Source organism: Mauremys reevesii, linkage group 2 (assembly GCF_016161935.1).
Source record: "Mauremys reevesii isolate NIE-2019 linkage group 2, ASM1616193v1, whole genome shotgun sequence".
In the NCBI taxonomy this organism is placed as follows: Eukaryota; Metazoa; Chordata; order Testudines; family Geoemydidae; genus Mauremys; species Mauremys reevesii.
In genome coordinates this window covers 215,073,882-215,095,374 of record NC_052624.1, presented here as the reverse complement: position 1 = coordinate 215,095,374, position 21,493 = coordinate 215,073,882, and the positions used below count along the sequence as shown (strand labels likewise).

The following is a 21,493-nucleotide window of genomic DNA, read 5'->3' as shown; positions in this document are numbered from 1 at the left end:
TAAGGGTGGGACTAGTCTATACTTTATTAAATTCAAAATCTCTCTGCAATCATATAATAGGAATCAGACAGGATCAAGGGGGCATTTTCACACCATCTGCTTCCTGTAAGCATATGGCATTGGTGGAACTCAGCACTTCCTGTCTTATCTCTCTGGGTTTCTATGATGGCCAGACTATGGAACAAAAGGACCTAAATAAGCAGCAGAAACAGAGTTTATTTCAAGAGAGTAGATAGGTTGGGAGTGGAAGAGAATGCAGGTGCTAAAACTAGAGAGTATGCAAGCTGCTACTAATGACGACAACAGCATTAATGTGTTAATGTGCATTTCCTAATTTTAAAAGAATAGGCCTTGTTTGATATTCTCTCCATCAGGATTTTTAAAAGAGGGATAAATCTTAGACAAACTGTAAGCCATAAGCAATGATGTAATTAGTCCACCAGCACCCTCATCCAAAACAAAAACACGAACAAAATACACCGTTCTGTAACACTGATAGAAAAGAGGTGGGGGAGGTGGTGTGCATAAATTAAGGGAGACCATGAAACAATTTCAGTATTTACAGTGAAGCATTCTGGGCTGCTAAGTAGGAAAAAGATCTTTGGAATACATAAGATTTTATTAATCACAAAAATATGGATCAGTTCTATGTAGTCTCAAACTCTGCCCTAATATACTTCCCTCTCACCTAACAGTAAGCTGTCATTCCATGGCAAGTTCAATTAAGTCTGAAAGTTTGCTTGAGAACCAGATCCACAGGTTAGTGAGGTTTTCTAAAGCCACTCCCTGTCAGTTAGTGGGCAACCCACTGGAGACTGGCACAATCTCTAAGAAGGGCAAAGTTGAAAGGAGGATGTGACATATCCTACAGTCACCAGGGTTACTTGTTTTAGTAATGTATTAGTCCATAAATAATCTTTGAACAAATGTATGAGCAGGGGCGGCTCTAGGAATCCTGCCGCCCCAAGCAGGGCGGCGCTCCGCGGGGCGCGCTCTGGCGGTCGCCGGTCCCGCGGCTCCGGGGGACCTCTTGCAGACGTGCCTGCGGAGGTTCCGCTGGTCCCACAGCTCCGGTGGAGCATCCGCTGGCATGCCTGCGGGAGGTCCACCCAAGCTGCGGGACCAGCGAACCCTCCGCAGTCATACCTGCGGGAGGTCCACTGGTCCCACAGCTCCAGTGGACCTCCCACAGGCATGACTGCGGAAGGTCCGCCGGAGCCGCCTGCCGCCCTGCCGGCAAAATGCCGCCCCAAGCGCGCGCTTGGCGCGCTGGGGTCTGGAGCTGGCCCTGTGTACGAGACCATTAGCTCAGACAGGAGGAGACTAAATTTTTCAATGTACTGTAAAATTACATATTGAGTGGGTTGTGCATTCCCTTTTCTGTGTAAACACTAACTTCATAGTCTCATCGATGTTTGAAGAAACTGTTCAGTCTCTTGAGAAGGTTCACTGTCAATTCAACTTTTCAGTCTTTTTTCTAATTAAAATAAAGACCAGCAAGATCTCTATTCCATTACCCTTTCCCCAAAGTCATTCAGGGTACGTCTACACTACGGGATTATTCCCATTTTACATAAACCGGTTTAGTAAAACAGATTGTATAAAGTTGAGTGCACGCGGCCAAACTAAGTACATTAATTCGGTGGTGTGCGTCCGCGGTCCGAGGCTAGCATCGATTTCTGAAGCGTTGCACTGTGGGTAGCTATTCCATAGCTATCCCATAGTTCCCGCAGTCTCCCCCGCCCCTTGGAATTCTGGGTTGAGATCCCAGTGTATGATGGGGCAAAAATCATTGTCGCGGGTGGTTCTGGGTAAATGTCGTCAGTCGCTCTGGGAAAGCAGTGGCAGACAATCATTTCGCGCCCTTTTTCCCTGGATTGCCCTGGCAGACGCCATAGCGTGGCAACCATGGAGCCTGTTTTGCCTTTTGTCACTGTCACCGTATGTGTACTAGATGCTGCTGACAGAGGCGATTCAGCAGCGCTACACAGCAGCATTCATTTGCTTTTGCATGATAGCAGAGACTGTTATCAGCCGTTCTGTACCATCTGCTGCCATTGTAAATTGGCAATGAGATGACGGTTACCAGTCCTTCTGTACTGTACTGTCTGCTGCTGTCATGGGTGCCCCTGGCTGAGGTTGGCCGGGGGCGCAAAAGACAAAAATGGGAATGACTCCCCGAGTCAATCCCTCCTTTATGGTATCTAAAAATAGAATCAGTCCTGCCTAGAATATGGGGCAAGTGTACTAGAGAACCAGTGTATCAGAGAAACAGAGAGCACAGTCGCTCCGTGTCAGATCCCGCAGAAATGATGAGCTGCATGCCATTCACAGGGGGTGCCCCTGCAACAACCCCACCTGTTGCTTCCCTCCTCCACCAGCCTTCCTGGGCTACCGTTGCAGTGTCCCCCCATTTGTGTGATGAAGTAATAAAGAATGCAGGAATAAGAAACAGTGACTGGTTAGTGAGATAAAATGAGGGGAAGGCAGCCTCCAGCTGCTATGATAGTCCAGACAGGACATTAAGCAGTGTGGGGGAGAGGAGCCCAGCATCCCGCTGCTATGATAGTCCAGGCAGTACAGAATCTTTTCTTTACACATGAAGGGCGAGGGCTGATGGAGCTCAGCCCCCTGTTGCTATGATGAAGACGGTTACCAGCCGTTCTGTACCATCTACTGGGAATGACCGGGAGGCCAGCCAGGAACACTCATGGGCTGATGATGAGGACGGATACCAGTCCTTCTGTACTGTACCATCTGCCACCAGGCTGATGATGACGATGGATAGCAGTCATATTGTACCATCAGCCACCAAGGAGGGGGGGCGAGGATGCTGCAGTTCACTGCCGCAGCATCGCGTCTACCAGCAGCATTCAGTAGACATAGGGTGACATTTAAAAGAGTCAAGAGACAATTTTTTTCCCTTTTCCTTCTGGGAGTGGATGAGGGGGGTAAATTGACGAGCTATGCCCTGAACCACCCCGGACACTGTGTTTGACCCTACAGGCATTGGGAGCTCAGCCAAGAATGCAAATGCTTTTTGGAGACTACAGGAACTGTGGGATAGTTTGAGTCCTCAGTCCCCCCTCCCTCCCTCCCTGAGCGTCCATTTGATTCTTTGGCTTTCCATTACGCTTGTCACGCAGCAGTGTGCTGAGTCCCTGCTGTGGCCTCTGTCTGGAGATTTTTTAAAAATGCTTTGGAATTTCGTCTTCTGTAATGGAGCTCTGATAGAACAGATTTGTCTGCCCATACAGTGATCACATCCATATGGTCCATGCTGGACCTCTTTTTGGATTTGGGACTGCATCGCCACCCGTGCTGATCGGAGCTTCACACTGGGCAAGCAGGAAATGATATTCAAAAGTTCACGGGGCTTTTCCTGTCTACCTGGCCACTGCATCCGAGTTCTGATTGCTGTCCAGAGTGATCACAGTGGTGCACTGTGGGATACCGCCCGGAGGCCAGTACCATCGATTTGCGGCCACACTAACCCTAATCCGATATGGTAATACCGATATTAGCGCTACTCCTCTCGTTGGGGAGCAGTACAGAAACCCTTTATATCGACATAAAGGGCCTCTTAGTGTGGATGGGTGCGGCGTTAAATCGGTTTAACGCTCCTAAAATCGGTTTACACGCGTAGTGTAGACCAGGCCTCAGTCTCCCTGGAGGATTACTGGGAAGTTGCTGAATTCTGGAATATTTTCCATTGTGATTTAGAGAATCTCAGGTGATCGGATACCGTACCCTGTTAGCTGTGCCAGAACCAAAGAGGGTAACACATTTCCCTAATTTTGTGTACACTCACTGCTCGACTTAATGCTTTTCAGTTGGGGCATTTTAATTTGAAAATTAAGCTTGAAATAAGAAAAAACCCAACCTATCCACATCCCTATCAATATTAAACCCCATTTACTGGACATTTTTCATATTATTCTCATATGAGCCTCAACTAATCAGTGTCTCCCCCACCCTCACCACCCAAGCATGTATCAAACTGACTAGAACAGCACAAGACTAGATCTAGAGTAACACATTTTTGGGGGTGACACTATGTAAAAGGGAATGTTTTTACATGTAAATGCCATGTTAAAGTTAAGAGGAGGTCGGATGATATAAGGCAGCTTCCTTAAAAGGAAACTAATAAACATGAAAACAAAACTAATACACAACAAGAAGAGTGATATAAGCCAGTTCTGTTATGTCAATTTACTAATTTGAAAGTTAGGTAATTTAATTATAAAGCCGAAACGGATTACTGGTATTGTTATGCTGTAAAGTTCTGCAGCATTACAGACAACGTTGCGAACTGTTTAAAAAAAAAAAAATTCAGCAACTTTTCCACACACTGTACAGCACCAGCTAACAAATGGCATGCATCTCAAACTACGAAAGTTTTTAACCCTGTATTAGCTTGGTGTCTGTGAAGTTATTTCACATACGATGCTGAATCACTATAAATACAACACACATTTCCCAATTCTTTTGATAAATATCCCAAATAGTTGGCATGGGTGCAAAGACAGCATTACTGCTTCAGCTACTTCTAACTCAGCCATTATTATTTCAAGCATTAAAAGTAAACAAAACGAGCACAACTAAAGCATCATGCATTTCTAATTTTCATCCGTGGACACAGTTGTCAGTGATGACTTAAATAATTAAACATTTTATTGTGGTATCACCTAGACGCCTCATCCATGTCAGGGGCCCATTGTATTACTCTAACAAAAACAAAAAAAACAAAAAAACCAAACAAAACAAAAAAAAGGAGAGGAGGGGAGACAGCCTCCGCCCCAATCTAAAAAGACCTTACAGCAGGAGGAGACAGACAGGGAAAATGACCCTCTTTTAGAAAAGTGTGGAAGATGCTTTTCTTTTGGGTAGACCTGGGTAGAGCGCTAGCTTCCAGTGCTCTTTTCCAGAGTATTTACCTATTGGATCATCACTCTAGTTCAAAGCTCAGGCAAATCCATGAGCAATATTGTCAATCTCTCTCCTTTTTAAAACTGATGATTGTAGCACAGCCTATAGTAGATGGAGAATAGTTTTATGATTAATTGGTTACACGAACCCACATTAAAAATTAAATCTATTTCCTCATCTCCTGTTTAAGATGAGCATAGTTACAAAGCAACATAAAGTATCAGTTAATCATCTGTGAAGTCCCGCTCTCACAAGAATTAGTGAGCTGGCAAGCATAATCAGCAAGAGTCTTACTTTTCTGATCTAAGAAAAAGAAGAAGAGAATGACAATAATGAAATTTGCCTCAGAGCAATGATGAAGGCAGTAGTCACTCAACCATTGGCTATTCAGCATCTTTGGAGCACACACAACACACGTTAAATAGAATATGGGAAGTGGGACTTCCCACAATGCTTATTAGCAAATTCAGTGACAAACGTTAGCTGAATGACAGATGAGACAGTACAAAATAAGCATGCAACTCATGCAGGAATATTCCTATTTTTATTCCTGTAAAAGGAATTTTAAAAAATATGATCCACATTATTTTATAAGTTGTTTATGATTCATGCCAGAAACTAAAATCTATAGTTACTGGTATATGCTCTTTGCAGTTCCTCCAGAAAAATGCAATACAAACATTTAAGTTGATGCAAATTCATTCAGCCATACCCACAAGCCGCTATATGGAGGTAATCCCTCCAAATACTGAGGCTTATAAATACTGTACCTGATTTCCCTGTATTAAAAATTCTGTATGTAGCCAATGTTCTTTATAAATATTTGTACTGTACTTTGTCCAACACAACACTGGCCGCCCAAATATGACACCTGAATAATCAAGGTTTAGGATGACATTGAAAAGTCTCATGGTTATTAATAGACTTTAGGGGTACCTGGTCCTGTTTTGAATAAACAAGATTATATTACACCTGCAAAACAAAGAATTACAGAAAAGTTAAAGCTACATACTGCATTTTTTATTCATTTAATTAATAGGGGGGAAGCCTCACTAAAGGCCAGATTGCGTAGTTTCTTGCCTGTCTGAAGGGAACTGATAGGTTAGCCACCTCCACAGCATTGTAGCTTTTCTGCCCCAGTAAGGGCTGATCTGCTCTGAGAATCTGCACACGTGGAAGAGGCAGGCCTGGGAGGACCAGAGGTTAAATTAGGCTGGACATGAATTGTTTCTTCTGGAAACTTAGAGGCCAAGAATATGAAATATGCTAACTTTCCTGCTTAGCTCTATTTGTGTTAGGAGCCCCTTCTGAAAGGAGGGTTTGCAGGCTGCAGCAGATACACAAAACTCTAGCATTTCAATTCCACCCAAGCAGTTTGGGTGATCAGATGTCCCAATATTCAGGGCTTTGTTTTATATAGACACCTATTAGCCCCAACCCCCTGTCCTGATTTTTCACACTGGCTATCTGGTCACCCTACCCAAGCTATATGGCAACAACTCCGACATAACACTTCCTTACACAGTTATGGAAATCAGAGTTTGATATAATATTTTCACCCTTCTGGCCTCTTTCATCTAAGCATTGCCCTATGCCCTTACAAATCCCAGAAATCCACAGGACTTTGGAATAGGCGCTGTTTCTTCTACAGGGGAACAAACAAACAGTCCTCTCCTTTCCCACTTCCAGCCAGAGTGGGGAATCTTTGCAAAGGGAACTTCAGCTTTCCGTTCCTTCAGCTACTTATAGGTTTTCATAAGGCAGGGTAAAGTCTGGCCGTTAAGTCATTTGATATAAGGCATTAGCATTGCTTTTAGCTGATCATGCTGCATTGGTTCAATCTTTTCCAGAACACAAGGATTTTTTATTTTTTATTTTTTTTGCAATGGCCTCAGTGTTCAGTAGGAAGTGCCAACTTTTGAATACTTAGAACAGGAAACTGAAATATGTTAAAAAAAGAATACACAAAGCACTGCACCCAAAACTTTATTTCCCAATTAAGTTGTTTGATTTTAAATCCAATCAATCATTCTTATACTCAGAGCTAAGAAACTATTTATGAAAACATGTATATTATGCATCACACAGCACAAACCTGGCATAAACATAACTCTTCCTCAAAGCTTTCTGAAATTCAGGGTTGGATATATTTTCCTCCTCACTCCCAACCTCTCTACCCTCCTCTTCCACTCAAGACATCTGAATTAGTGTCAATTGTCCAAAAGATTTATAACTACAATGCTTTTAGTTTATTTATATTTATTTTAAATAATGGTAGGAGGGAAAACAGCAGAATAAAGACAGTGGACTTCAAGAAGGCAGACTTCATCTTAGAATACTTAAGGAGCTGACTAAGGAGATATCTGAGCCATTAGCAATTATCTTTGAAAACTCAGAAGATGGGAGAGATTCAAGAGGACTGGAAAAGGGTAAATATAGTGCCATTCAATAAAAAAGGGAAATAGGGACAACCCAGGGAATTACAGGCCAGTCAGTTTAACTTCAGTACCCAGAAACATAGTGGAGCTAGTAATCAAACAATCAATTTGAAAACATCAAAAAGATAAGGTGATAAGTAGCAGTCAGCATAGATTTGTCAAGAACAAATCATGTCAAACCAACCTATAGATTTCTTTGACAGGTTAACAAGCCTCGTGGATGGGGGGCAGTGGTAGGATGTGGTACATCTTGACTTTAGTTAGGCTTTTTAATTCTGTCTCACATGACCTCATAAACAAACTAGGGAAATACAACCTAGATGGAGCTACTATATGGTGGGGCACAATGGTTGGAAACCCATTCCCAGAGAGTAGTTATCAGTGCTTTACAGTCAGGCTGGAAGTGGGGTCTTGTAGGGATTGGTCCTGGGGCCAGTTCTGTTCAATACCTTCATAAATGATTTAGATAATGGCATAGACAGTACACTTATAAACTTTATGGATGATACCAAGCTGGGAGGGGTTGCAATTGCTTTGGAGGATAGGATAAAAATTGAAAATGATCTGGCCAAACTGGAAAAATGGTCTGAAGTAAATAGGATGAAATTCAATAAGGACAAATGCAAAGTACTCCACTTAGGAAGGAATAATCAATTACACAAACACAAAATGGAAAATGACTGCCTAGGAAGGAATACTGCAGAAAGGGATCTGGAGGTTACAGTGGATCACAAGCTAAATGTGTGTCACTGTAACACTGTTGCAAAAACAGAGAACATCATTCTGGGATGAGTGTAGGAGTGTTGTAAGCAAGACACGAGAAGTAATTCCTCCGCTCTACTCTGTGCTGATTCGGCCTCATCTGGAGTACTGTGTCCACTTCTGGGCACCACATTTCAGGAAAGATGTGGACAAATTGAAGCAAGTCCAGAGGAGAGCAAGAAAAATGAGTAAAGGTCTAGAAAACATGACCTATGAGGGAAGATTGAAAAAACTGGGTTTGTTTAGTCTGGAGAAAAGAAGACTTATGTCCCCCCCGCCTCAGCTTTCAGGTACATAAAAAGTTGTTACAAGGAGAAGGGTGAAAAATTGTTCTTGTTAATCTCTGAGGATAGGACAAGAAGCAATGGGCTTAAATTGAAGCAAGAGAGGTTTAGGTTGGACATCAGGAAAAACTTTCTGTCAGGGTAGTTAAGCACTGGAATAAATTGCCTAGGGAGGTTGTGGAACCCCCATCATTGGAGGTTTTTAAGAACAGGTTAGACAAACGCCTCTAAGGAATAATCTAGTTATTATGTAGTCCTGCCTTGAGTGCAGGGGACTGGACTAGATGACCTCTTGAAGTCCCCTCTAGTCCAACACTTCTATGATTCAGCATACTCAAAGAATTGGTAGGCAAAATCCCATGGGAAGCAAGTGTAAGGGAAAAGAAGAGTTCAGGAGAGTTGGCAGTTTTCTTAAAGAGACAGTATTAAGGGCATAAGAGCAAACTGTTCCAATACATGAGAAAAATATGAAGTATCATAAAGAGATCACCCTGACTTAACCAGGAGATCCTCAATAACCTGAAAATCAAAAACGAGTCATACAAATAGTAGAAACTAGGTCAAATTATGAAGCATGAATATATATATATATAAAAAATAACAAGCATGTAGGCACAAAATTAGAATGGCCAAGGCAAAAAAAAAAAAAAAAGATTAAACTAGCTAGGGACAAAAAGGGTAACAAGAATTTTTTTAATAGATATGAGAGAAGCAAGAGGTAGACCAAGGATAGAGTAGGCACATTATACAATGAGGATGGAGCAACAACAACAGAAAATGCAGCAATGGCAGAAGTGTAGATTGGGTAGGATTTGAGGCTAAAATAGGAAACAAACAAGGTAAGAATTACTTCAGCCATGTCTACACTACCACTTATGTCGACAAAATGTATGTCGTTCAGGGGTGTGAAAAAAATCACTCCCCTGAGTGACCTAAATTATGCCAGGATAAATGGTAGTGTGCATAGTGCTATGTCAGTGGCAGAGCTTCTCCTGCTGACATAGCTGCCACCACTCGCTGGGGGTGGCTTAATTCCGTAAGCAGGAGAGCTCTCTCCTGTTGGCACAGAGCAGCTACATGAGAGATCCTACAGCAGTGCAGCTGCATTGGTACAGCTGTGCCACTGTAAGCTCTGTAGTGTACACACAGCCTTAGACAACTTAAATGTCTTCAAGTTGGCAGGGCCTGATGAAATACATTCTTAACTATTTAAGAAACTGGCTGAAGAGCTCTCTGAACCATTAGCAATTATCTTTGAGAACTCATGGATGACAGGATAAGTAAAGGGCAAATATAGTACCTATCTATAAAAAAAAAAAAAAAAGGAGAATAAGGACAACCCAGGGAATTACAGACCAGTCAGCTTAACTTCAGTACCTGGAGAGATAATGGAGTACATAATGAAACAATCTGTAAGCACCTATAAGAAAATAAATTAATAAGTAACAGTCAATATGGATTTGTCAAGAACAAATCATGTCACACCAACCTAATATCCTTCTTTGACAGAATAACAAGCCTTGTGGATACCCGGGAAGCAGATGTCATATATATCTTGATTTTAGTAAGGCTTTTGATACTGTCTCACATGACCTTCTCAAACAAACTAGAGAAATATAGTCTAGATCATTAGTTCTCAAACTGGGGCAGACCTCCCAAGGGAGGCTCAAGTCATGTACTGTTTTGTTGTGGTTTTTTGTTTTTTTTTTGTTTTTTAAATAAAGAGCTCTAGCTGTCAGCCCAAACGGCTGGGGCTCATGCAGAAGGGCCGTGCGCACCGGGTAGGCAGCAGTAAAAGGAGACACAGCCCCACTACCCAGGCTTGGACTCTCCTCCCCTCCCCTCAATAGCTCACGGGGAGGTAGCCCAAGCTTGGGCTCTCCTGCCCGCCCTCTGCTCCAATCCCTCACCAGGAGGTGGCTCAGGCTTAGGCTCTTCTTCCTCCCTCTCTCACTGCCCCAAGCCCTCACTGGGGACAGACACAAAGAAGGGGAGGGGGGAAATCAAATAAGTTTGAGAACCACTCGTCTAGATGGACCTACGATAAGGTGAGTGCACCACTGGTTTGGAAAAGTTCTCTCAGAGAGTAGTTATCATGGTTCACAATTAAGCTGGAAGAGCATATCATCTGGGGTCTCACAGGGATCTGTCCTGAGTCTGGTTCTATTCAATAGCTTCATAAATGATTTGGATAATGACAGAGAGTAAACTTAACATGTGTGGACGAAACCATGCTGGGAGGGATTGTAAGCACTTTGGAGGACAGGATTAAAATTCAAAATGATCTTAACAAACTAGAGAAATGGTCTGAAATAAACAGGATGAAATTCAATAAGGACAAATACAAAGGACTATTCTTAGGAAGGAATAATCAATTGCACAAATACAAAATGGGGAATTACTGCCTAGGAAGAAGTACTGCCAAAAGGGATCTGGGGCTTATAATAGATCACAAGCTAAATATGAGTCAACAATGTAATACTGTTGCAAAAAAAGCAAATATTCTGGAATGTATTAGCAGAAGTGTTGTAAGCAAGACACGAGAAGTAACTCTTCCATTCTGTTCAGGACTGATATGGCCTCAACTGGAGTATTGCATCCTGGGCACCACACTTTGGGAAAGATATGGACAAATTTGAGAAAGTCTAGAGGAGAGTAACAAAAATGATTAAAAGTCTAGAAAACATGACCACTGAGGAAAGATTGAAAAAAACAAAGAGGGGAGGTTGTTTAGTCTGGAGAAGAGGATTCTGAGGGGGGACACTGAATACTTAGTCCAACCTCAGTGCAGGGTACTGTTCTAGATGACCTACTGAGGTCCCTTCCAGTCCTACATTTCTAAGATTCTATGGAAAAAAAAAAAAGATTTATCAGCACTTATTTGGGATGACAGTCCTAGATCCCCTTGGCTTAGGAGTAATGCACATATTTACTACTCAGCAGAAAGAGACCCGTTTCAAATTCAGGACTTTATACCACATCACTAGGTATTCCCTATTTAGGCATACACACCCCAAAAAACACAGCTGCAACTACTTTACTCAACACATCCTCCTAAATATTCATATAAGCGCTTCTGACAAGTTCATATGTTATATTATACAGCTCCTATCATTACAAAAGGATCCTAAACTGCTTTACAAATTATATTTCACAAAACATAGCATCACTTTCCCAATCACTCATGTATGGCACTTTTAGCACATATCTAAAAGCAACAATGAATATTTTTTTAAAAACACACTGACAAATGCAACTTAAACACACTGAGCTTTTTCCCAGAATGTTACAAATATAAAAGTCTTCAAATTACAATCAGATTACTGTCTTTTTTTTTTTAACTGATCATTAAAAGAAATGCAAATCCCAGTCTGATGAAGTGCCTCATCACCTCACCCAGAGTGAGAAGACAGCATTTCTAGGTGAGTCTGACAAATGCCATCTATTTCTGTAGAACCCAAGATTAAAAAAAAAAAAAAATGAAAATGATTGAATCTTATGGCTTCTCAGAAAACTTTAGAAACCATGCCCTAAGCATGAACTAATCTTGCAGTGGCCAAGCAATGAGATTTGCTACTTCTAAACAGGGGGACTTATAAGAGGTGCTCATAGACTTTAAGACCAGAAGAGTACATCATGATCATCTAGTCTGACCTCTTTGCACACCACAGGCCACAGAACCTCACCCACCCTCTTCTGTAATAGGCCCATAACTTCTGGCCAAGTTACTCAAGTCCTCAAATCTTGATTTAAAGACTTCAAATTACAGATAATGCACCATTTATGCTCGTTTAAATTAGCAAGTTATGTGGCTATCCTTCAGAGGAAGATGAAAAACCCCCAGGGTCTCTGCCAATCTGAGCTGAAGGAAAATTCCTTCCTGACCCCAAAAATGGTGATCAGTGGAATCATGAGCATGTTGGCAAAATCCATTAGCCAGACACCTGGGAAAGAATTCTCGGTAGTAACTCAGAGCCCTCCCCATCTAGTGCCCAATCTCTGGCCATTGGGTGTTACTGCTACTAGCAGTAACACAAAGCTGGGGAAGGGATTGAAAACACTTTTCAGAATAGAGCTAAAATTCAAAGGGATCTTGATAAATTGGAGAATTGGGTTATAGACAACTAAATTAAATTCAACAACACAAATTTAAGGTGCTACACTTATGGGGGAAAAAATGCACAAATACAGAATGGGGCATAACTACTTGGCAGCAGCGCTGGTAAGAAAGATCTGGGACTTGTGGTGGATCACACCCTCAACATGAGTCAACAATGCAATGCTGTTGCAAAACAAAGCAAATGCAATTTTGGGTTGCATTAACAGAGGCATAGCATGCAAGTCACGAGAGGGTATAGTACCCTCTACTTGGCACTGGCTAGGTCTCAACTGGGGTACTGTGTCCAATTTTGACCACTGTTGTATAGAAAGGCTGTAGAGAAATTGGAAAGGATCCAGAAATGAGCAACAAAGATGATCAAAGGGATGGAATGCAAGCCATATGAGTAAAAGCTGAAGGAACTGGGTATGTTTAGTTTGGAAAAGAGGAGATTAAGGGGGAACATGATAGCAGTCTGCAAATATTTGAAAGGCTGCCATAAAAAAGATGGAGAAAAGTTGTTCTGTCTTGCCACAGAAGGCTGGACAAGAGGCAGTGGGTTCAAACTACAACACAGTAGATCTAGATTATATCCCAAGAAAAAACTTCCTAACTGTAAGAATAGTAGGACAATATAACAAAACGTCTAGGGAAGTCATTGAAGTGTCTTTCTTAGAGGTTTACAAAAAAAGGTGGATGCCCATCTGTCTTAGATGGTTTAGACACAATAAATCCTTCATCTTGGCAGAGGGTTGGACTAGATGATCATTGCAGACCCTTTCAACCCCATGATTCTATGTTCTTGCACTGCAATGGCAGCCAGTGACAGCAGTAGCACCTCTTATGCCCTAGCCCCACACCATCTGACTGTACACCCTCCAGGCAGAAGCCAGCAGCAGCATGAAAATACATAGCTAGCCTCTGTCACATGAAATAAAATGGGTGAAAAGATACTGTATACAACAGATACACATCTGAGGAAAAGAACCTTATCTGTCTAAAAGAGAAAAAAAAGACACTTGCACCCCAAGTGACCAGGTTTCTGGACTATGAACCTTCCAAACTCCTCTTACAGCCAGAAAAATTTAAAAGTTTTATTTCATCTCATCATATTCTGTTTATTGTTCTTATCAGAATCTATTGTATAAAACAAGACAGTTCAGTAAGATGGACATGAACTCTACATGCTTAACACTTTTCTCAAAGGGCACAATTCTGCTCTCACTGAAGTCCAAGGCATGAAACCCCTAAATACAAACTGAACCAGGTCCTAAAAGTTTAAAACAAACAATAAATGTGGAGTATTTAGCAAGGGTATTTGTATACTTACTGCTTTGTTTCGATTTTGGTTTTTGATTTTTTTTTTAAACATTGTGTACAGACTAGCCATTTTAGATGTATTTTGTTTACTACATATTTTAGTGGCTGTTTGTATGTATTTTTTGTCTTTGACATGGCAAAAACCTTCAATCAATACAATCTTATTTGAGAACAGGTACATCAGCAGCAGCACGAGATTCCTTAAGTTACCCTGCCACTGTGCCTCTCCCCTTGCTGCAAGCATTCTACTGATGAGAGGGTATTTCACGCTCTCAAACCAATTCAATCAGTCACCTTTTTGCTGAGACAGACAATCGTAAAGGCATAAATTCGATGGAGAATTAGCCACCTAATGTCTTGAGGATAAATTGTCTTTGTAAATAGCTGTAAAATAAGTTTGGTTTTTAAATTAAAAATTAGCAAGGAAGTCAGAAACAATTAAATCTGTCTAAATTAGAGCACTGTCGACAGTTTGGTGATCAAATCCAAACCTACTCAAGACACAGGCATTTGTTACAATTTGATGTGCACAAACCTTTTTCTATGGTTGAGAATGGAATTAAAATCATTAACCAAAATGTTTTGTCATGCCTTAGTTCTAATACTACTAAACCCATAGTAGACAAACCATCATGCACATATGCCAGACCACCCTATTCGTGCTAATGAGCCTTCTTTCCCACCACTTCCCTCCACAGCAAGAGTTAAAAACTAACATCTGATCTACACTTATAAATCGGTATTGCTGTTGGGAGAGAGAGGAGAGCCTGGCATAGCAACATGCATTTCTTTTGCCTCTCCCCAGTATTCAGAAAGTCCCCTCTACAGTGTTCCAAACAGAGTCACTGTTGCCTAGAGGATCCAAGCCTGAAAAACTCCAGATCCCTCCCATGGAATGCTGCCTCTGGAAAACAAAGAGCTCCATTTTAATTAGGGTAACCATACATCCTGTTTTGGCCAGGACAGCCCCTTTTTTAAGCCATCCCAGTCATCCTGACTTTTTTTGATCAGTCGATAAGAGCAAATGGGACAAATGCCCACTTTTGTCAAAAAAAGTGAGATGCAATGGGGCAGAATCGGGGGGACGGGGGGGAGCGGAGATGCGAGCCTCATGCAGGAGGGAGACTGGGCTGGAGGTGGGGCAAGAGGAGGAAGGGTTCCAGTGCTGGGGACAGCCTTGAGCAGTGGCCAGCAGGGTTTGAGCCACCAGTGACAACCTTGAGTGGGGGGTCGTCAGGGTTCAAGTGACCAGTGACAGTTGGGGGGGGGCGCATCTTGGCCAAGCACCTGGGACCAGCCCCGTGGGGGATGGGGTGCCTTGGGCCAGCCCCACGTGGTGTCCCATTTTCCCTTTGGGAAATACGGTCACTCTAATTTTAATGATATGGGGTGGGATGGAAGCATTTGGTGCACATAAGCAGAGATAGCCAAGCTGTCAGCTGCAGTTAAGTTGTGGCTCTCCAGAGATATGCAAGAAAGAAGATGTGGCTTAACTGAATCCTCAAGTTAAACAGAGAAGAGCTGGTGGATTAGTAGACCCAAACAGCCAACTGTTTGCCCAGTTGAATCAGTGAAAATAGACAGGTCTAGTATGAACAGCATGCGCCATCAAGGCCCAGGCTCCACTTCATTACGGTAACTTCTGCTATTTGTCAGTCTATGTGACTAGCTTAATACACACAACATTATTTTAGTTTTACATAGAAAAACATGCCAGAATATTTAACAAACTGAAATGTGGCCACCTTTAAGCAACCCAATGAACTAGAGTATATGTATGTGTAGGGCAAAGGGACACTTCTACTCTCCAAGGATAACATGGCTATTTAAGGTCTATGCACAGCACAAAGGGCTGATTTGAGATTTCAAGGTATTATTTGAATTACCACCACCCAGTTATCTACCTCAGGAGGATAAAGAACCAAATCAGCCACATTGAGATTTGAACTTCCCAAACTAAATATTTTGAACTATCAACATATAGACCAATATAGACATAATGATTCAACTTATATCGTCAGCTACATTCAAACGCTGGCCCAATTAATATGAATGTGGAGCCCTAAAGGAAAGCAGTTATAATGCAGAATACCACAACTCATCCAGGAGTGGACTATATTTTACACTGAAAAATTAAAAAATAGACTATTACTTTATTAAATTGATCAAGTCAATGGAAACCAGTTGTCACAAGATACGCCTCCTCTGGCTACAGAAAGGCTAATTCCCTTACCGTGTTCCATTACAAGAATATTATTTCTGTTACATCACGCGGTTGCTTTACAGTTAATCATTTTACCTGACTGATGTGAGTGCAAAGTGATAGTTGCTTCCTAAACCATTATTGACCTGATGTGTTCTGACTAACTGGTTTTGAGAACAGGCCTACTGCAGTCAAAGTCCAGTTTGTCCACAGAAAAGTAAAGTATAAAAGAGTTTCTAATAAGCTGGTTGATGTGTTTGTATTTGTTTTTCTGGAGGCAGAGCTTTCTTGGTAGTGGGTTCATAACTCTGAAATTTGATTCTTGCAGAAATACTCTTTCAGAAATAGCTGCAAGATGCTCCTCTTTGTCCAGGCCTTCCCAGCTGATTAAATCCTAGCATCCTGACTAGTAATGCTGCAGGTAGCAGGGGAATGTGGTGTTTGGTCTCTCTCTCATTAAGATTATTACTGTGTCTCAATATATGCTTTTTAAGGTGCCCAGATACAAGAGCCATGGGTGCCAAAATAAATGCTTGCAACAACACATAAACATAATAATCTTTTATCAGTGTTTAAGTTATCAATCTGACTTGACACAGATTCCATTTGATATTATGATTCAATGCCCTAAAATAACCTATTTTTAACTGTATTGCACAAGATAGGTGCTAGATTCAGCTTTAATTTTACATGTAGAAAAAGTATAGTGGTGCAAGATGATGAGGACAAAAGAGAAAGGCCACATATATGCACAATACTTGTATGACTGGCTGCTCAAGATACTGCTCACCTTTGAGGGATATTTTTGGGACGCCATCAAAGGTGTAAAATCTACTTCACACAAGACCAGGGTGCAGAAAGACAGAGAGAAGCAAATCACTTGCTACACTTTCCTATTTTGTCCTTTTTGAGCTAAGTTACTGCGGCAGCAATAAACTAGTATATCAATTACTGACTCATCCATGGCCCCAATTCTGGTAGGTCAGAAAGCCTCAGATTCTACCCAAAGGTGTGTATTTGGAAGAAGTTCACAACATTCTTCACTAAAGGAAGACAATTGCACAGAAGCATGTTTTCTATTCTACATAAATCATTTAAAGCTCCCATTTCCAATGCAATGCCAAAAACAACAGAGCTTTTAGAATACTAGTAATGATCCATTTCAGTGAAGTCTGAAAAATTTAAAGCCTGACGATGGTCTAGTTTAAGGAATATCCTCCTAGAACAAGATTCCCATTTGGGAACTGTTAACATTTTCTATTTATTCCTTTGGGAAAAAAATGTTTTACCAAATTATAAACTTAGCTTTTTTTGCTGGGTTCTTTTGCATCCAGATTAGATGTTATAATTTAAAAATAAATTGCAGACAGGCTTATTAAGCCTTACTTATTCTGCATAGTACATACATAAGAGAAATTCATAATTTAGGGGACAAATTTTCCTCACTTCATTCATGTAATTAAATTCCTCTGGCCTAAATGGGACTAGTCACAAAAAGTGAGCAAATCTGGCCACACATCAGCCACAGACAATACACAGTCTAAGCATACAGGACATTACAGGTGTATCCAGGCTCCAACTGAGGCAGACATTATATATTTTAATAAAACAGAGTTAACCTACTTTAGGGGGATTAATGCTGAAGACTTCACAGAAAACTGTTTTAGAAAGAATCTGAAGGAAGAAAAGGAGGCCACTTGGCATGAATGGAGAGAGGCAGTTCCTAGTGTAGGAGGCCGCATGGTAGGAGGGATGAAATCTGATTTGAACAACATTAGATTCTGTTTAATTCCCTGGAATGAAAATATTTAAAATTTAAAATATTTAAGAGATTAGTCTTTTTTTTATTACATTCGAGGCCTTTTATCTCTGAGAGGAGGCTTTTAGCGAAGGCCACATTCTGGTTGGGTCATTCAACCCACTATTTGTAATGCAGTGAAATGTGCTCATAGACCTGTGTTGAGGGAAACAGAGTCCTCTTAGAAAGCATTATATAAGTATACTGGAAAGGAGGTCACCATCATTGCACACCAGAATCTCCAAGGAAAAGGTCGCTAGTGCCTCCTCGCCCCTTTGGAAGTTCTTGAGGAAGACTATTCCTGGGCCAGGCCTTCAGTATTGTCTGTCCTTCATTTTCTTAAGCAAAAAATCAAGTCAGTTATAGATTAAAGGATTTTTTTGTATCTGAACAAAAAGCAACACGTCCTTTCCACCCCGGTCTCTCCCCAACTCGCCAAAAGGAAAGAAAAAACACACAATCCACCCAACTCTGGGTGGGATTTTCAAAACTGTGTGTATTGACCTAGCTCTGCTCCCACTGAAGTTAATGAGACTGAGCAGAGTTAGGCCAATGTTAAGCAACTTTGAAAATCCTATCCTCTATTTTTTAAGTGCAAGGCCTACACATAAGTAAAAGCTGTGCACATAGACCCTGATGTAATACATCCAGTTTGTACATTTTTGTTTAAGCCCTCACCCTCCTTTTTATTCTTTTAAAAATGATTTGTAACAAAACACTGGAGAGAAGTAATTTTCAGACCAAACCTATTGGTGTATCAAGGAAGGCATCAGTCACAAACTTGTTCATGTTTAAAATGGCCCATGAAATTAGAGGTCTAGCACAATGTAAAAATTGATAAATATTGCAGAAAAATATTTTGACAGAATTGCTAACCCTCCAGAATCTAATGGAGTGTAGCATATTTCTGAGTAGTAGAAAATAAATTTCACACAAAAAAGTCTTCTAATTATGCAGACACTCCATTAGGTTTCAAAGATTTAGTAAATACTACACAAATATTTTATCTCAAATGGTTGCCCATTTTGCAGTGTTAGGCCACTAAATTAACAGGCCTTTTAAAAGATTAATCTTGTACAAAATGCTTTCCTGAAGCAAACACCTCTTTTGTATTCTCAGTTCTGTTGTATTTTTCATCAAACAGTTTGCCTGAATTATTCCTACAAGGGTGCCAGTCCCATATATTGCATAGCATGGCAAAGTATGCCAAAGTTACAAGGAGCCAGTAATTTACACTGGGGATTTAACTTCCTGCATGAGCTAGCCCCCAGAGTTATATAGCCCAGACTGACCACTCCCATGGAAATTTCCACAAAAGGGAGCTCTGTCAGAAAGAAAACTGAAAAGGAATTCTCTGAGTCCTGGTCTACAGACAATTTTTTAACAGTATAAACTATTTTGCTTAGAGGTGTGATCTTTTTCTGAAATATAGTTGTACCAGTACAAACCCTAGCATGGATGCACGGGTTGTATCAGTATAAAAGGTGCTGTATAGTGGTATAGCTCAGGGGTATGCAACCTATGGCACACGTGCCACCTTTGGCACGCGAGCTGATTTTCAGTGGCACTCACACTGGCCGGGTCCTGGCCACTGGTCCGGGGGGGGGGGGGGGGCGGCTCTGCATTTTAATTGAATTTTAAATGAAGCTTCTTAAACATTTTAAAAACCTTATTTACTTTACATACAACAATAGTTTAGTTATATATTATAGACTTATAGAAAGAGAGCGTCTAAAAACGTTAAAACGTATTACTGGCACGCAACACCTTAAATTAGAGTAAATAAATGAAGACTCAGCACAGCACTCCTGAAAGGTTGCCGACCCCTGGTATAGCTTATTCCATACAGGAAAGGGGACTCAACTATACTGGTATAACTGCAGCCGCACTGGGGTGGAACGGGTTGTACCACTTTAACTATACTGGGATAATGAAAGTGGCAAACTGTCATCTATAGACAAACTCTAAGTGTGTTTTCCTGGGATAGTATGAGGTGGACATGGGACACTCCATTCCAGCTCTGCTATTAGGACTCCCAAACTCCACATTTAAGAAAGTTTAAAGGATTTCCATGTGCAGAGAGTTCATTTGAGTTCATTCTGTATTAATATTGCCCGGGATTCCTGAGTTCAATATTGCTTTGAAGAGGGTGTAGGGGAGAGGATGTACTTACCTACACATCACCCACTGACACCTGGCATAGTATGGATGGGGAAGATGGAGGAAAGGGGGAAGCCTTTCTCCCTCTGCTGGTCAGATTGGGAAATGATTTGACAACTGAGAGCTTAACATTAAGTATCCATTCAATTGTATCATCTAACTCCTCAACTATTCCTATTTACAGATTTATGTAATCTTGTCTGCCATGACTATCAGTTTTCACTTGATTTCAGGGGATCTACCACAACAGTAACAAGATTACTAGTTGGCAGAGCATGAAAACTTTACTTGCCGGTGTAGAGTGGGAAGTTATTCCTAGATAACATGAGGCCCAAGCCATCAAGTTGTATAGAATTTAAATTTCCATTAAAAAAAGCTTCTAGCCCTTATGATTGTGAAGATAGCCTTTCCTTTTCCTTTTGAAACGAACCAAAGCAGTGCAGTCTTCCTGAATCTATAGATAGGCAGCTCTAATATTTCCACTATTGTTCATGGCTTTGTCAAACAGCAGCAAAAATGAAAACCAAGTTTCTCAGTTTCACTGCTGCTACTCAGCCCTGTGCGTAGCAGCAAAACAATCAGGAATCACATTTAATGTCTCACTGCTGCTTGGGCACAAAATGTAGGCACTGGAGAAATTGAAAGGAGGTGAAAAACCTAAACTGGAGGGTGGAAGAAAGGGTAGAGGGTCTACACAGCAATTAAAAACCCATGGCTGCCCTGTGCCAGCTGACTCAGGCTCATAGGGCTTGGGCTAAGTGGCTGTTTAACTACAGTGTAGATGTTTGGGCTCAGGCTGCAGCCCAAGCTCTGGGATCCTTGCAGGAGGAAATGCTCCTTATTTACAGCATCTAGAAGGGATGAAGGTTCAAGTTTATAGGACATCTTACTAGTTAGAGGCAAATAAAGAGAGAGAAATAGAAATGGCTCCACAAGCAGCTTTCTGGAAGAGAGCCCTTTACCTTTCCCTTCATAGCAGAGGGCGTCGGGAGGGCTAGGCTTTTCTCCAAGATATTGGAAGTGGAGTCCCTCCACCCTTGTCTTTAACCTACTAGCCAGAAGCAGATGTTAGTCACTAGAACATGGCTGATGAATTTGCTACTTGCCAGCGATTCTACCCCATTCCTGATTAGTAGACTGGAAACAGAACTTTTATTCTCAGACCGATCCTTTTTTCATAGTCTTGGCCTGGTGAAAGTAGTTGCTACTCCATTGATTTAACTGAAGTTGTGATGCAATTTAGTTTGGCCTATTGTTTTCATACTCCAATCATCATTATTACTACTACAGATATACTGCTTGTTTTTCCTTTTGTCTAGAGTAGCACGCCATATCTTATGTCTGCTCATATGTCAGATTTGATGTTGACATCTGTATTCATCATAACACCCCACCCACTATACACACAAACCCCTCTTGGACAATTTAACCTGCACAATGTCTAATTGCCACTACAGAGCATTAAGCGTATCCAATTACATAAGAGTATACTATTCTAAA

General features: G+C 41.3%; 1 protein-coding gene across 3 annotated transcripts in view; it reads right to left on the bottom strand.

Annotated features, from left to right (window-relative positions):
* SPIDR (scaffold protein involved in DNA repair) overlaps positions 1-21,493 on the bottom strand; it is a 312,390-nt gene that overhangs the window by 263,705 nt on the left and 27,192 nt on the right. The window lies entirely within an intron of this gene.